Consider the following 18,021-nt stretch of genomic DNA (forward strand, 5'->3'; position numbering starts at 1 on the left):
TTCATAATTCTGTTTTTCATTCCTATTAGGATTTCTCTGTTTCTGAAAAAAAGTGCTTACTGTTTTTCCTTATTGCAATTGATTTACTCACTGGAAAATTCTGAAATTCTGGATTTGTGATATTCAAAGTGTTAGAAAAGAGTAGAAAAAAGAATCATTCAAAAATTCAAAGTACACAAAAAATGATAAATAAAATTAAAAAAAGTGTACAATTCTGCCGAAAAGAATACGGTAATCTGGTAGCGATTTTAACAAATTTATCTCAATTAATTGGCTTACTGTTTTTAATTGATTCCAGTGCCATTATTGAGTTAACATCTTGAAGTTTCTGTGGTTTAAATTTCATAATCCAGTTCGCTCTACATCATTCCAGTTAAATCAGTGAATATCAAGCACAGTTTGCATTAAAAAAAAATTTCCAGTAGCTAAATTTTTGTTTTCTTCATCTACTCTAGTGCTTTTCCTTAAGTATTCTTTTGTGTGCCTACTTTTCTCATTGAGTTCTTTATTTTCTTGATTGTCTTTCATTCTTACTCTTTGAGTTTGTCTTACATATAGTTTTCCTTTTGCAATTACCTTTCCTTGCTTACACCTTTTCTTGTTTGTCTTTATTGTTTCATTGGTTTTGTGGTGGTTGCTTTTGAGATTGGTGTGCTTGCTTTGACATCTTTCATTTGAGGATTCCAAGGCCTCAAGATCAGATTGGTGCAAGGACATTCTTTCTTTGAGAGTGACCTCTTTTTCAGCCTCATTTCACTTCGGCATTTTTGCTTAAAACACTCACTGTTTTTGCTAAATTTTGTTTCTTAACTTGTTTGCTGTTTTTGTGTGTTTGCTGTTTTTTATTTCCAAAATGGCTGGATTTTCAAGTGATGCATCATACAAGCAGAATTCTCCTTCCAAAGCTTCAATCCTTGGTGAATTACATGAAGCACAAAGAACTATTAGACGCTTGGAAGAGAAAATGCAAAAGATGGAGGTCCAACAAGGTAGACCATCTCCTTCTATCCATGATGGGCATCATTCTCATAGACCATCTTCAAGAGCCTCTTCAAATGATTTTGGCCGTGAAGAAGAGCATAGGAGAAGGAGGAATCCACCACCATTTCATGGACAAAGACCTCATCATCAAGGAGAAAGACATCACTACGGCAATGGTTACTACCAAGATGCAAAGGCTAGGCTACCTTCGGTCAAGCTTCCTTGTTTTAATGGCTCTAGTGATCCTAATGTATATTTAGATTGGGAGGCTAAGTGTGAACAAATATTTGAGATCCATGAGATCCAAGATGAGCATAAGCTTAAGCTAGCCACCCTAGAGTTTAGTGATTATGCCATGAAATGGTGGCATGGAATTGTAAAGGACATTATCTATCACAAGGGTCCTCCCGTGGACTCTTGGAACTCTTTAAAGGATCAAATGCGCGCTAGATTTGTGCCCCCACATTTTAGGAAAGACCTCATGTTGAGACTCCAACGGTTTCAACAAGGCACGCTAAATGTGGATGAATATTATAAAGAGCTTGAGACGCTTGTGCTTAAAATTGAATTAGAAGAAAGTGAGGAAGCTATGATTGCTAGGTTTGTGAGTGGTCTTAGGAAGGATATTCAAGACATTGTTGAGTTACAAGAGTATTCATCATTGGGCTCTTTAGTTCATCTTGCAATGAAGGTGGAAGCCCAACTTGCTAAGAAAAACTCTTTCAAAAATGCTTCCAATGATGGATACTACTCCAAGTCTTGGAAAAACAAAAATTCTTTTTCTAAACATCCTTCCAAAGATTCTTCTTTCAAACCCAAGGATCCTACGCCATCTACTTTTAGGCCTAAATCCTCAATTAAATCGTCTAGTCAAAAGTGTTTTAAATGTTTGGGATATGGTCACATTGCTGCTAATTGCCCTTCTAAACGAAGTATGTACATGCATGAAGGCATTGTAGTTAGTGAGCATGATTCCAATTCACCTAGGCATTCTTCACCTTCTAGACCATCAAGTGAAAATGAGAGTGAAAGTCCTTGTGAAGGTGACTTATTGATGGTAAGACGTATGTTGGGCACAATTCCAAAATCTTTGAATGATACTCAAAGAGAAAATATTTTTCACACCCGATGTCTTATCAACAACAAGTTATGTTCCTTGATTATTGATGGGGGAAGTTGCACTAATGTGGCTAGTACAAGAGTTGTGGAGAAGTTAGCCTTACCCACTATCTCTCATACCAAGCCCTACAAATTACAATGGCTTAGTGAAGTAGGTGAAATCATGGTGAATAAACAAGTCCTCATTAACTTTGCTATAGGAAAGTATAAAGATGAGGTTTTATGTGATGTTGTGCCCATGGAAGCATCTCATCTTCTTTTAGGAAGGCCTTGGCAATATGATAGACATGTTTTACATGATGGCCTATCCAATACAATGTCTTTTTCCTTCCTAGGGCGCAAGGTTATATTAAAACCCCTCTCTCCCAAAGAGGTTCATGAGGACCAAATAAAAATGAAAACTAAAAGAGAAAATGAGAAAGAAAAAGAAGTAAGTACTACACCGAGTCACACCATTTTCTCCTCTAAATCCATCATGTTGACTCGTGCTATACCTCCAATGGACCCTCCAAGGTCTTTTTCTTCTTTATCTTTTTCATTCCCCAAGGATCCTATTTCAACACCACCTTGGTTAAAATATGTTAGGGATGATTTTTTCATACCTCCTAATGGGTTTCACCATTTAAGAGGTCTTTTTCCAAAAAACATCATCATTCCCAAACAAATTTTTCCAACTTGGTCGATTTATAGGACATCCTTTTCTACAATCCCTTTGGTTCCATCTGCTAAGTCATGTCTTCCTTTTTCTTACACTTTTGATTATAAAAGTAAACTGACTTTGTTATATGCAGGGATTCAGAATTCGTGGACGAATTCTCTCCAACTCGGGGAGTATGATAAGAGTCAAGTAAAGGAGGTTTTTATTAAAGAAGGAAGAGGCAATTCACCATCACACTTGAAGTTCTTCCTTCTAGTCTTCTCAAAATTAAAAGAAGACATAAAATAAAGAGAGGCCCAAGCCCAAAGCCCAAGCCCAAACCCAAGTCCATCCTATGAAGGGCAAGGCCAAGTATTAAATAATAAAGAATATTGTTGAAGGTGCTTAGAGGGAAACATTAGAATCCTCTATTGTTAAAGCATCTTTTAGTCTTTAGTTAAGAGTCTTAGGGGGGGGGGGGGGGGGGGTGTTAGTAGGTAGGTGTAGGAGTAAATAAGGAGGTGCCAAAGTGAGAGAAGGGATCACACCTTCCTCATGCTTTGTTTTAGGCGCAAATTCTAGAAGCTTTTTAGGAGGGAGTTTTTGAATTTGTGTAGCTTACATTTCAGCACCTTAGGCTATAAATTAAGGTGCAGCCCTTGTATTTTTCAGATTGGAATTAATCTAAGAAAACTCTACTCAAATTTTGAGTGAACTTTGGAAAGCTTTTGGAGCCTTCTTCTCTAGTCTTATCTTGATGGATCAATGGAGTCCTCAAGTGGCGGCATCACTCTCATCTAGGAGCATTCCACACTTCTAGTGGCGAGATCATCCATCACCCTTCCATCTTCATGAGCAATTCTCTTCTCCTTCCTTCCTTCTTTGTTAATTCCATGTCTTAGCTTGTTCCTTGTTGTTTTTGGTTCGGCATTTTCAGATTTAATTTGTGTAGCTTCGGTTCTTTATGTTCTTTGTTGTCCTTCATCTTATTCTCTTCTTTTTCCAGTTTTTGTTCCGTTCAATTTGACTATAATTGGAGCATCCTAATGAGTTTGGGATTTGGTACTAGTTTTTGGTGAGTTCTTGTCTTAGAACAATGATCCAACTCTAAGAAAAGTGCCTCTATATTGTCCAACTCAAGGTGATTCCTAAGAAGGTCAAGAACCTTTCTCTATGTGGCTAGTGGAATCACATCACTGGTTCACCTTGTACACAGGGGCGGACGGAGATATAATCTTCACAATCCCTCCCAAATGCCCTACCTTTGAAATCGGGTGTCTAAGTGTGCCCTCCAGTCAGCAAGAGAGGTAGGGGAGGAGGTTTCAGCGAGGAGTTCGTCAGAAGCCCAGGGGTACAGGGGACTATAGTTGATGCTAGGAGGAGGAGGGTTGGCAGTGACTTTTGTTCGCGCCATGATGAAAGAAAGCTAAGAAAAAACAAGGAAAGGAAGAAACAAAGGTTCAACAAGGGGAAAATTGTGGTGTGAAACTAAAAAGCTCAGAAACCCCTATTCTCGTGAAAAACCCAGAAACAGGGGAACGAAGAAGATGTAGAGGAAGATTCGAAACATGGAAATATAAACAGACCCAGACAGTTATTAATGTGTGAGATAAGAAATGAAGATCAATTAATGGATAAAAATCATACCTTTGATGATTGATGAGCGAAAGTTTCGATTTTGTGGAAGGAAGAAATCAGAGAGCTCAAGGAAGAAGATGAAGAGCGTAAGAGAGGTCTCAAGTGATGGAACAGTGCGCGAAGCGCACGTTTTTGAAAGACTTAACGTAAACTTGAGAAGCACAAGCGACGTTAAGTCCCAACCACATGATCAAGCCACATGTGCGTTGATTACAACGTGAACAGAAAGGCGTCACTTCAAGGCACTGTGCACGTCATATCATGAGAAGTCGCGTAGGTCGGTAGGGCGAGGCTATAGTCTCTTCGTTGAACAAGTTGACAGCTCGAGACTGGGGGGCTTGTGTACCGTTCGGTCCTCGGGCGTTGACCGACCTCGAGTGTTAACCAATGTCAACATGGTGAGACCCCGAAGGTGGGGTCCGCTGGAAAGAGAGCCGAGGAAGGGGCGGCGTCGAGGCAGGGTGTGGAGTCCTCGGGCCGCGACACCTCAACAATAAAAGTGGATAAGCAAGGTGGCTTTCAAGCCACACCCTAGTAACCAGTAGGGGAAGGCCCAAATCACAGGGGACCCGTGCATGGGGTGTAGGGACGCGGTAGTACGCACCATCGTTAAAGAGCCACTGGGACAGAGACGATCCGTAAAGGGTCATGTCCTAGGGGTGATCTGCATGCATGGCCCGCGAGTAGGGCAGGAAACCCCCCGGGCGGATGACTCAGAGATTGGATGCATGAGTTGGCATCCAAGTAGTCACCCTGCGCTAGGTGCGCTTCGGCAGAGTTCGGCAGAGCAATCTTACGCACTGGATGGCTCTAAGACTGGGTGCTAGTGTCGCTAAGACGCTTTCCCAGAATGCTTAAGTAACGACAAGATAGAAGGGCAAAGGGACCAAAGGTATATAAGGTTGACAACAGACATAACCAAGATACGTTTTGACATTTTACACAGAACACTCTACGCTTTCATTAGTGCAAGTTACGCATTTCTGAGAGTTAACAGAGTGAGAGAGAACACACAATGATCTAAGAGTAAGAGTTTGGTGTTCATTGCCCGAGAAATTGACTTGACCGTCGGAGTGAGAACGGCCGCGAGAGCGCCCTTTATTTCTTTGTTTTCAGGTGGTTCTACCGGAGGAAGGAAACGTGGGAGCGAAGGGTTCTTGGAAGCGAAGTCAACAGAAACGCACGCACGAAGACGTTGGGTCAATCGGCGGAAACAACATCAAATAATTATTTTTGTCAGTTGATATGATCACAACTATTTAAAATGACATTAATCAAAATTATTCTTATAATATTTACGGTTGAAGTTTCTTTCGCGAAACCTTCTCAACAAGCAATGTCGGTTGAAAAAATCGATTGATATTGGTAAAAATAATCCTAGTTAATGTTGGCGAATTTTTTCCATCATAAATAATAACATTTGTCCATGATTAAAAAATATTCTGCAAACATCAATAAAAAGATAAGAAGAAAAAAAAAAGTCTAATTCACATCTAAAATAATATACTAAAAAAAGAAAAGTTTTAACAAAAGTTATTTAACATATATTTATATAATTTTAGGAATTGATTTAATTAACAATTTTTTTTAATTTTCGTTAAGTTTTAAAAATTATTAAATTTTTTAATAAAATAATAGAGGTGTTTTTAACCTTCGTTAAATTTCAAAGGTTTATTTTAAAATTTTAGGAATTGATTTAATTAACGATTTTTTTTTAATTTTCTTTAAGTATTAAAAATTATTAAAAAAATTTAATAAAATATTAGAGGTGTTTTTAACCTTCGTTAAATTTCAAAGGTTTATTTTAAAATTTTAGCAAAATAATAGAGGTTTCATTAACCATCATTAAATTCCAAAGGTTTATTCTAAAACATCAGCAAAATACGAAGTTTTTTTTAACCTCAGTTAAATTTCAAAGGTTTATTTTAAAACCTCAGCAAAATAACGAAGGTTGAACCTTCGTTAAATTTCAAATGTTCGTTTTTAAAATCTCAGCAAAAGAATAAATATTTTTTTTAACTTTCGTTAAATTTTTAAGATTTATTATAGAACCTCAATAACTTCAAATTTTTCAAACTTCAATAAATAAATCAATATAATTAAATCTATTTATAAATAAATAATTAAAAACTACACAATTTTAATATATTTTATAACTAAATTCTCTAAAATTTTGAAAGATTAACTTTAAAATACAAATAAGTTTTCTATAGTTTCAAAAATTTATTTTAAAAACTCAGCAAAATAACCTTGGATAATAAGTATATCAACAATTAATATTGGATAATAAGTATTTCAACAGTATTTGCATATTTTTTTATGATTGATGGTAGTTGGTTTATATAATTCCTAGTTTTTTTTTTGTTACGAGTTCATACTTAAAAAAACTTGACTTTATTTTGTTTTAACTTTTGATGTACGTATATTTTATGTGCAATTTTAGTTTTAGTTATATTTGTTAATATTTAATTCTCATAATTTTGAAATATTTTAAATTAAGGTCTTTATTTTTGTACTGGCCATACCTCAGACACTGTCATCAGAGGTCGACATCAGACGTCGACATCGAACATTGGAGGTCTGGTCGCGATAATGGGCCACGTAAGCGGGGCCCCAAAAATAATATGAGTTGAAACCTAGATATAAGAATGATCTAATTCACGAGAGAGTTCATGCATGTGGTGTGTATAGTACATTCGGGTCTAGCACAAGCAAATATTCCTTGGCGGCGCCAAATCCCAAGAGCGCTAGGGTTTCCAGGGAAAGTTGCGTGCATGGCACGTGAAGAATTAGGGCACCTATAGAACAAATGAGTGCGCACAATTGGTACATGAGTTGGTACCCTGACAGCCATACTGTTAGCCTTTGCACTCTAAAAGAGGAAGGTTCTGCGTCGCTGTTGTGTTAAGATTACATGACAACGCGACATAATGTCTTCCTAGTAACCCTAATTTCACTAGAAGAAAGGTTCAAGTGAGACAGGGAAGTTGACCTAAAAACAACCTATAAAAGGGAGTTGAGATCCCTGGTAAAGGTACGCCGTTTCTAAGACTGAAACTATTTTACTTATTCATTGTTCTTTAGCCCAGTACTGACTTGATCGTCGGAATGCAATCAATAGGTAGGGTCCCCTCCGTTTCAATGAAGCCACTCTCTATCACCTGAAGGGAGCACATAAACCACTAGAAATAGGAGGAGCCACCACCTGCCTTTGAAGTCAACGGTGGCTGAGTCAACCGGCGAGAACATTTGGCGCCCATCGTGGAGCCCGATAAAACTGGGTCACATCCATAGTCACAAGACCCATCCCGTAACATGAGGAATACGAGACAAGGCGCGACTGCGCTAGAAGGAGGAGACAACGTCACCATGCAACAACTCATGGAGACCATTTGTGCTCTTCAGCAAGCAGTGGCGGCGTCCAAGGCTGATCAGGACAGGGTTTTGGTTGAAGTACAAACTGAGCAAACAACCAGTTAGAACCGATTCCAGGACGATTTGGCTGCGTCGCGAGAAAACAATGAAGAACTGCACAAAGATTTACAATGCATGGGGGAGCGTACGACTGATGACCGAACTCCGCCCATACCAGTTAGGGCTCAACCCATGCCCTTTTCCCAGGCGCATGGACACCTTAATACCAGCCAACTTCATGGTTCCAAAAATAACCTTCACAGGTGTAGAAGACCCAGAGGCCCACATCACGGCCTTCCACACCTAGATGATGATCTCGGGAGGAACTGACACTATGCACTGCAAACTGTTCATGGGAATATTCTCAGGCACAATGTTGGACTAGTTCATCAGTCTTCCCGATGGACACATTACCTCATTTGATCAGTTCTCAACGTTGTTCAAAGAGCAGTTCATCGTCAACCAAGCTCCTCCTCCCGTCTCTTTCGATCTATTCGACGGAAAGCAATACTAGGGAGAGCCATTGAAAGATTTCCTGAACAGGTTCGGGGCACTGGTGGTGAAGCTGCACACTAAGGACGAAGACATGATGGTACACACCTCTAGGAGAGGAGTGCTTCCAAGACCTTTCAGTGATTCTCTAATAAGGTGTCATCCAAAGACGTTTAGCGAGATCCGTCACCGAGCCGTGGCCCACATCGGCACAGGGGAAGAGCTAACATAAAAGTGTGGAAGTGTTGGCCGTGCTAGACCTCGGGGAACTGGTCGTCCTTAGCCCATGAGGGTGCACAAGGCCACGACAGAGAAGAATGCCCTGGGAAAGCAGCCACCATATGAGACAAGGAAGCCTCAGACCAGGGCACAAACAAAGGAAGGTGCTCCCACCAGACACAGCTTCCGGATAGACCTTAAGGAGCTAACTGTTGTCCCCATGACAGACAGACTGAAGTCACCCCCGAAGACCGACAGGAGACTAGGGCCCAACAAAGACACTTGGTGCAAATTTCACCAAGCCTTTGGCCACAGCTTGCACAACTGCTTAGCGCTGGGGCACCAGTTAGACGAACTGGTAAGGAATGGCTTCCTGAAGTAGTACCTACAAGAGAACCAATGGGCCCCGACGTTAGTGGCCCTTGCGGGAGATCAGGGGCATGAAATACCTGTCCTTGGAGAGATCAACATAATCTCTGGAGGATTTTCGGAAGGAGGATGTACCGCCTCCCAGCGAAAGAAGTAGGCTAGAGAGGTGATGGCAGTAGAAGCAGGAGAGCTCGACCAGTCCCCACAACCCGACCTCTTCTTCACAAAGGCCGATCTACAGGACGTGGTTCCACATGACAACGATCCAATGGTGACGGCAGAGGAGAGTGCATCGATCGATCAGGGGAGTTCAATGGATGTGATGTTTTGGTCAACTTTCAATAAGCTGCAGCTGTCGCCCGATCAATTGAGACCTTACGACGGCTGCCTATACAGTTTCACTGGGGACCAGGTGGAGGTGCGAGGGCACATAGAGCTAAGGACAACTTTCACAGACGGCAACATATCCCGCACAGTTAACATAAGGTACCTTGTTGTCAACGCCCCTTCAACTTACAACATCCTTCTGGGCAGGCCTACCCTAAACAGAACAAGGGCAGTAGCCTCGACGAGGCATATGAAGATGAAGCTACTCTCCCTTGAGGGAGCTGAGATAACAATCAAGTGTGACTAGAAGGCGACAAAGAAGTGCTATGAGAATATCCTGAAGACGAAGAGAGGGGTGTGCACCGTCACCAACCAACCTCCAAGGGGAGATGGGGTTACCCGAGTAGAGATCGCTCGGGGAGATCGACTTGAACCTGCGGAGGAGGTACTGGAAAGGGAGATTGGGGGAAAAAAGTTACAACATCCCTCCTCCTTCCACTTTCTTCTTCATGGCCATGAGAATTGGAAGAACTTCTTGAAGAATGTCTATGAGAATGGTGGCTTCCATGGTTGGACCTATCATGAGTCACTTCAAGTCTTTGTAATCTTTCCTCCAATTGTCTTATGGCTTCATCTTTTTGTGCAAGGGAGCGTTTTGCCTCCTTCAATTCACCAAGAATAAATGCTCTTTGTGGAGAGTGTGGTTTGGAAGATTCACCACTTGAATAGGTAGCCATTGCCAAAATGAAAACAGCAAACACAATGAACAAACAATTTCAAGAAAACAAGGTTAGAAAATTGAACAATTATGTTGCGGTAATGGAAAGTAAAAAGGCACTCAAAGCATTCCAAGAAATAATTCTTTCCTCAACCAAGATTTTCTTGGGGTTTGGGTAATTCTCAAATGAAAGGTGTCAAAGCAACCCACTCTTTCTCAAAGCCAAAACACCACAAAACTTTAAAGAACAATAAAAGACAATCAAGAAAAGGTGTAAACAAGAAAAGGCTATAGCAAAAGGAGATACGAGATATATGACAAACTCAAAGAATATTGAAGGAAAAGACAATCAAGAAAATAAGGGACTCAATTAAAAGATAGCACACAAAAGGAACCTAGAGAAAAGCACTAGAATAGGATGAAGAAAACCAAAAAAACAACACTACTGGAAATTTGTATAAAATGTGCGCGACTTTACAAATTTATGGTAAACTGGATAATGCAAACTGGAAGTGCAACTTTAAACCACTGAAACTTCAAGATCTTATCTCAATTTATGCACTGGAATCACACAAAAACAATATACCAATTAATTGTGATAAATTTTCTAAAATCACTACCGCATCATCGTTTTTCCAGAGTCAAAATTTTACACTCTGTACGTATTTCATTTATCATTTTTTTTTGCATTTGGATTTTTGATATACTTCTTTTTTTCACTCTTTCAGAATTTTTCGCCAACAAAATAAATTTCCATAAATCAAACAGTCAACACGTATTCAAGAAAAACAGAGGAAACCTAATTTGGAATGAAAAAAAAACAGAATTGAGAACTTCAAAAGACATTGATGTTTAAGAACTTGTATGGACCTAACACACACGCATGAAGTCAAAACTAAAAATAAAAGGCACCAAAGGATCAAAAACAGAAATATGAAACTGCACTCAATTAAAAGAAATCAACCAAAATTATCAAGAAAAGTACTACATAGAATTGATGACATTTTGGGAGAAACATGACTTGACAAAACTTATAGAGAATCAAAAATCAAAATGACACAAGCAAAATTAATTTGTACCAATTAAAAACAGCAAGAAAGACTCAAATACAGTAAAAATAGAATTCTAATGATAATAAAGGCAAGGTATATGAAATTAAAGAACAAGAATGTAAAGTTCTTGAATTAAAAGTGCCAAAATCAACTCAAACACACAAGAACACACCTAAGACTCATGATACCACATGATGTGAGTTGGTATATGAAAAGACACTTTCAAGAGTTGGATCAAGATTCTATAACCATTCAAGAACTCATCAAGAACACAAAAACCAAGCCAAAACCGCATAGAAACCCATTTCTAGAACTTCAACCGATTGAAACAAGACAATGAAGCATATAAACCGATTGAAACTTCAATAAGAACATGTAAACCGTAAAGAACAACAAACAAACACAAAGAACCGATTAAAAACATAACCTAACACATTTCTACGGATTGAAACATCAAGAAAACAACAAAAACATGTTTTAGAGTTTTTGATATGGAATGGTTATGGAAAGAAGAAACAAAAGTTGAAGAAGACTTATGTGGTTGATGACTCTTGGAATGTTCAGGGTGGAGAAGCTTCAAGATGAGTGGATGCCGCCACTTGAGAGTCCCAAGAATCACCCAAGATAAGACTAGGAAGAAGAGAAGAGAACAAGTCTCACACAATTTCTTTCCAACTTAGCTCTTGTTAATTACTTGTTAATTACGCAATTAGACGGTGAGTGTGTCTTCAAGGGCTCCAAGTGTCCAAGAAGCCTCACCTAGGGCCGACTAGCTTAAAACTATCTAGCTTAGCATTTGTTAATTGCTTTAATTACATCAATTGCCTTTAGTTAGCTACGCTTATTTGCTTTGCTTTTGTTTAGTTTCGCTTAATTGCTTTTGTTTAGCCTTGTTTAAAGCTTTGATAATTTGCTAGATAGCTTGCATTGTTTCTTGCATTAAAAATTTGATTTCTACATCCTCATTGTGTTTTAAGTGATTTACCTAAAGAAAGATTTGTGTGAAGATCTTGAGGGATAGTTTTTGGCTAAGACAAAGACTTGGTATTTAAGTAGTCCATTGTGACTCACCTCTCTTACCTGGAAAACTACCTTCATTAACTTCCCTCATCTTTCTTAAAGTAAAACATTTCTAAACACAAAGTTTTAGTCATGTCTTCTCACTCCTCTAAATCTCTTAAAAGTGATGTGAAATCCTTGAAATCTCTTTTAAAACAACTTTCCAAGGATATTCAATCAATTTCATCTAAACAATTGGAGAATGAGACCAAAACTAATGAATTGACTAAAGCAAAGGATGACAAGTCTCAAATTTCAAAAAAATTACCTTCTCATGCATCTATCTCTAAAGATCATGATTCTTTTGGGGAGGGAAGCCTTAGAATAAAAGATTATTATCAAGCACCCCCTAGAAGATATAGAAGAGATAGAAGAGAACAAGAAAGCCCAAGAGAGGCTAGGGTAGACCTATCCCATTTCCATGGAAAAGAAAATGTAGAAGCTTGCTTAGATTGGGAAATGAGGGTAGAAAAATTGTTTGCTTCCCATAAAGAAAAGAAGGAAAGAAAGATACAAAAGAAAATAGAGGAAGACGAAAGGGAAGCTAAAGAAAAAGAAAAACCAAGTGAGGGGTAGTGTGAATCTAGAAAGAATGAGGAATATCTTATAACACCCCTTACAAGCATAATAAAAATAGAAAATCAAGAGAAAACCCTTGAAGAACAAAAGGCGTGGGAAAAGAGTGTTCCTTCCCACAATGTCATTCAATAAGAAGTAAAAGTTGAAAATACCTTTGAAAATATGCTTCTTGTTGAACAACCTAGCCTTACCTTTTGTAAAGGAACACTTGCAAGCCTAGTCAAAAAAGAAGAATCCTTGAGAGAGGCTTGCATAGATAAAGATGAAGTAGATTATTTCTCATATGTGCTAAGATATCACCAAGTGAAGGACAAGTTATCTACAGGCATCTACAAAGATAAATTTTTATGTGAGCTAGTGCCTAAAGAAACTTGTCATGTCTTATTGAGACAACCATTGCAAAATGTACAAATTCTTATAAACAATGGTTGTAACAACAAGACTACCTTTACACATAAGAGAAAAATTCTTCATGAAGGAGAACTCATGGGCCAAATTAGAGTTGATAAAACTCTAGAGCTTTTAAAAGGAAAACTTTTGTCACCCATGAGAAAGGAGGTTCAAAGACATTACCCTAGATACATTTCTTGTTTTAAAACTACACCTAAGGCAATGTCTCACGAACTCTATACTCCTTCACCTTTTGCAAATGATCCTTGGGAAGACACAAGCCTAAATTTCATATTAGAGCTTCCTAGGACAACAAAAGGTTTTGATTCCATTTTCATGGATATGGATAAACTCTTCTCTAGAGAAGTGATACATCTTCATCGTTTATCCTCAAGAATAGTGTTGGATAGAGCTCCAAATTTTGCAAACCATGATTTGAGGATTCTCTTGGGAAAACTTGCAACTAAATTGTTCTCTTCAAATTTTTATCATCCTCAAAAGAATGGTCAAAATAAAATTGAAAACATAGCTCTTTCTACTATGCTTCGAGAAATCATGAGAGACAACCACAATTCTTGGGATGAGTATCCTTTTCCTATTGAGCCTGCATACAATGGAGTAGTCCACAAGATTACTCATATTTCTACATTTGAAGTTGTATGTGAACATAGTCCTCTTTCCCTTTTAAAGTTGTTACCACCTTCTAAAGGAATTATGCCTAAGGGAAAAGTAACTACTATTGGAAATTTTATAAAACATAAGAGGATTAGAGGATACATACAACCATCAAAAGGGAAATATTGTGAAAAGTTGCCAAAAACAAAAGAAAAACAAAAATGGCAACTTCATACAATTAAGTTTTCTCCAATTGCTCACACTAACTCCTTTGCTTTGTTTCAGGATTCCCATAGATGAACATTTGATCCTGGAGGACGAGCCTAGTTTTCAAAATAAGAATAAGGTTGTTGTTCGAGATCAAACCTGTAGATCTGAGGACAGATTCTCTCAAGAAGGAGGGGATGATGGAAACCATCCAGCCACATACATCCACATAATGATGATGAAGAAGAAGCATTGGATTTGAGGACAAATCCTTTTCAAGAAGGAGGGGATGATGGAAGAGGCCCAAGCCCATGATAGAAAAAGCCCAAGCCCAAGCCCAAATACAAGTTCAAGCTTCAGCTGAAGCCCGACAAATAGAAGATATGGGCCAACTAAGCATCATTGGATATCTTTCTTTTGTAATTACTTTTAAGTATTTTTAGTAGAACATAAAGGGAGGTGCAGATATAAATATAAGAGGTGCAAATGTAAAAAGCTAAGCCACACCTTCCATGTGACATAAAAAAAAGGTGTAGGTGTAGATTTAAAAGGTGCCAAAAAAAGAAACCAAGTCACACTTTCCTTGTGACTAGGAATTGGCTCCAAATTCAAATGCTTCTCATTTGAATTTCCCTCCACTTTCTTTTTAATTTCCAGCCCTCTAAACACTATAAATAAGAGGGCTTGGCTCATGTATTTGGAAGATTAAATAGAGTATTGTTATGCTGCCAATTTAGTGCCATACATTACTCCTTGCCTCTTCTAGGTTTTGATCTTCATTTCACCACCTTCAAAGGGGTTGGCCGAACCTCCCCATTTCCACACTCTTCATGCACCTTCAAGGTCACCACACCTCTTAGGAGGACCTTGTTCATCTCTTCCATTAAGCTTCCGCACCATCTTCAACAAACATCCAAGAAGAGCTCATAGGAAATCCATCAAATTTGGTATAACTTCTTTACTAAAAAATTCAACTTATTATTCAAGGTACCAAGCACCCTCATCATTACCCGAGTAGAGATGGCCCGGCGAGATCGACTCGAACCTGCGAAGGAGGTACTGGAAAGGGAGATTGGGGGAAAGAAGTTCAAGCTCGGCAAATCCCTAAGTCAGGGGGTGCAGGACCAGATTACCGAGGTAATAGCGCAACACTTGGATGCCTTTGCGTGGTCTGCCTTAGACATGCCTGGCATCGACCTAGATTTCTTGTGCCATGGCCTCACCATGGACCCCTAGGTTCGACCAGTGCGCCAGAGTCGAAGAAAGTTTAATGAAGAGAGGCAGCTAGTCATCGGGCAAAAAACCAAGAAGTTGTTGAATGCTGGTCACATAAGGGAGATCCAATATCCCGAATGGCTAGCCAATGTAGTATTGGTCAAGAAGGCCAATGGTAAGTAAAGGATGTGCGTCGAATCCACAAACTTGAACAAAGCTTGCCCGAAAGACTCATATCCACTACTTAGGATCGACGCTTTGGTGGACAGCGCGTCAGGCTGCAGACTTCTCAGCTTCCTGGATACTTTCTCTGGATATAACCCGATCCGGTGCATCGCAGGGATGAGAACAAGACGTCATTCATGACGGAACTTTCCTGTTACTGCTATAAAGTGATGCCTTTTGGTCTCAAGAATGCAGGTGCAACCTACTAGAGGTTGATGGACAGGGTACTCGCCCCCTTGATAGGGCAAAACATTCAGGTGTATGTGGATGACTTGGTGGTCACCTCCCAGGTGAAGGACCAGCACGTTGTTGACTTGGAGGAGCTATTCACCATCACAGCCAAGTACAGATTGGAGCTAAACCCTGAAAAATGCGTGTTTGGGGTAGAGGCAGGAAAATTCTTAGGGTTCTTACTCATTGAGCGTGGAATAGAGGCAAACCCCGAGAAGTGCACTGCGATTATAGCTATGAGGAGTCCGATCTCGGTGAAATGGCCGCTTTTTCCCGATTTGTATCGGCAGGAAGGGATAAGGGACATCCCTTATCCAATGTTTGAAGAGGAACAACAGGTTTGTATGGACTAAGGAGTACGAAGAATCGTTTCTCAAGTTAAAAGAATACCTAGCCAGCCCCCCAATGTTGTGCAGGCCACTGCTGATATGATTCCACTAGCACAATTAGAATGATTTTTTACATTCTTAGGAATCATCTTGAGTTGGTTATGAGATAGGCACTTTATCATAGAATTGGATCAAGGTTCTATGAACAAGAACTCACCAAAACTAGTGCCAAAACACAAACTCATATGGAAGTTCCAATTATTGTCAAATTGAACTGATTAAAATGAGAGGAAAAGCAATTGCACCGAATAGAATTGACATAGAACTGAAACGAACCGATCAAAATGAAATAAAAGGCAAGAATACTGAAAAGAAGTGTTGGAAATGTAAAAGCACCGAACCAAAATACAAAACAAAGAAGAAAAACTTGCTGAAAAGTGAAATAGCCGAACCAAAAGGCAAGAACACAAGCTACAACATGAATATCAAAAGAGAAGGAAGGAAGGAGAAGAGAAAGCTCTTGAAGATGGAGGAATGGTTGGATGATCACGCCACTAGGAGGATGGAGACTCCAAGATAAGTGTGCAAGCCGCCACTTGAGGTAACCATTGAACCATCAAGATAAGACTAGTGAAGAAGGCACAAAGCTCTCCAATGCTCTCTCAAAAATTGAGTATAGTTTCTCTAATTAAAATTCAAATCTGAAATGTACAAGGGCAGCACCTTAATTTATAGCCTAGAGGTGCTGAAATGCAAGCTAAATAAATTCAAAAACTCCCCCCAAATTCAAATGAAAGTGGCGCCTAAACCAAGTCATGAAGAAGGTGTGATCTCTTCTCTCACTTTGGCACCTCCTTATTTACTCCTACACCTATCTACTAACGCACCCCCCTTCCTAAGACTTCTAACTAAAGACTAAAAGATGCTTTAACAATAGAGGTTTCTAATGTTTCCCTCTAAGCACCTTCAACCAAAGAAATTACAAAAAGAGAGAATAAACGTCCCCTAGCTCCTAAAGCTTTGAACATGCTTCTTGTAAGCCTTTGAGGTGGGTTTTGACCTCCATGGCCGTCCTCAACCTCTTCTTGCTCTTGATGATTGGCCTCCATGTCCACTTGAGCTTGATCTCCATCATACTTCCCGAGTTGGAGAGAATTCGACCACGAATTCTGGAGACCTACAGAAAAAGGAGTTAGATCGCTAACATTAAAAGTATGACTACCTAAGAATGTATCAGGCATATCTAACTCATAAGCATTGTCATTAATCCTTTTGAGGATTTGGAAAGGTCCATCCCCTCGAGGCATTAGTTTGGACTTCCTTTGAGTAGGAAAACAATCCTTCCTCAAGTGAAGTCAAACCCAATCTCCCTCATCAAACAACAATGCTTTTCTCCTTTTATTGGCAAGTTCAACATACTTGCCAACCTTCTTCTCAATTCTCTTTTTGATGTCTTTATGCAAAGTTTTCACAAAAGAAGCTTTTTCATCCCCATCTTTGCACAAGACATCTCCAAGAAGGGGAATAGGAAGAAGATCAAGAGGTGTTAAGGGGTTAAACCCATAGACAACCTCAAAAGGAGAATGTGAGGTGGTAGAATTTACTACACGATTATATGCAAACACAACATGGGGTAGTAAATTCTCCCACACTCTAGGGTTCCCCGAAATAAAACATCTCAATAGTTGTCCCAAAGTTCTATTCACCACCTCGGTTTGACCATCAGTTTGTGAGTGGCAAGTGGTAGAAAATAAAAGCTTAGTCCCAAGCTTGCCCCACAAGGTCTTCCAAAAGTGACTCAAGAACTTGGGATCTCTATCGAACACTATAGATCTAGGAATCCCATGCAAGTGAACCACTTCTTGGAAGAAGAGGTTTGCAATGTGGCATGCATCATCCACTTTGTGGCAAGGAATAAAATGAGCCATCTTTGAAAAACGATCCACTACCACAAAAATGGAGTCCTTTCCCTTTGATGTCTTGGGTAATCCTAAGATGAAATCCATAGATATATCAACCCAAGGCATTGAAGGGATAGGAAGAGGAGTATATAAACCATGGGGATGCATTTTAGACTTAGCTTTGCGGCAAGCTATGCATTTATCACACAAACTATGAACATGTTTATGCATATGAGGCCAAAAGAAATGTTCATGCAACACATCCAAAGTTTTAGCAACCCCAAAGTGACCCATTAAACCCCCC

This window comes from Phaseolus vulgaris, chromosome 5, assembly GCF_000499845.2.
Source record: "Phaseolus vulgaris cultivar G19833 chromosome 5, P. vulgaris v2.0, whole genome shotgun sequence".
In the NCBI taxonomy this organism is placed as follows: domain Eukaryota; kingdom Viridiplantae; phylum Streptophyta; class Magnoliopsida; order Fabales; family Fabaceae; genus Phaseolus; species Phaseolus vulgaris.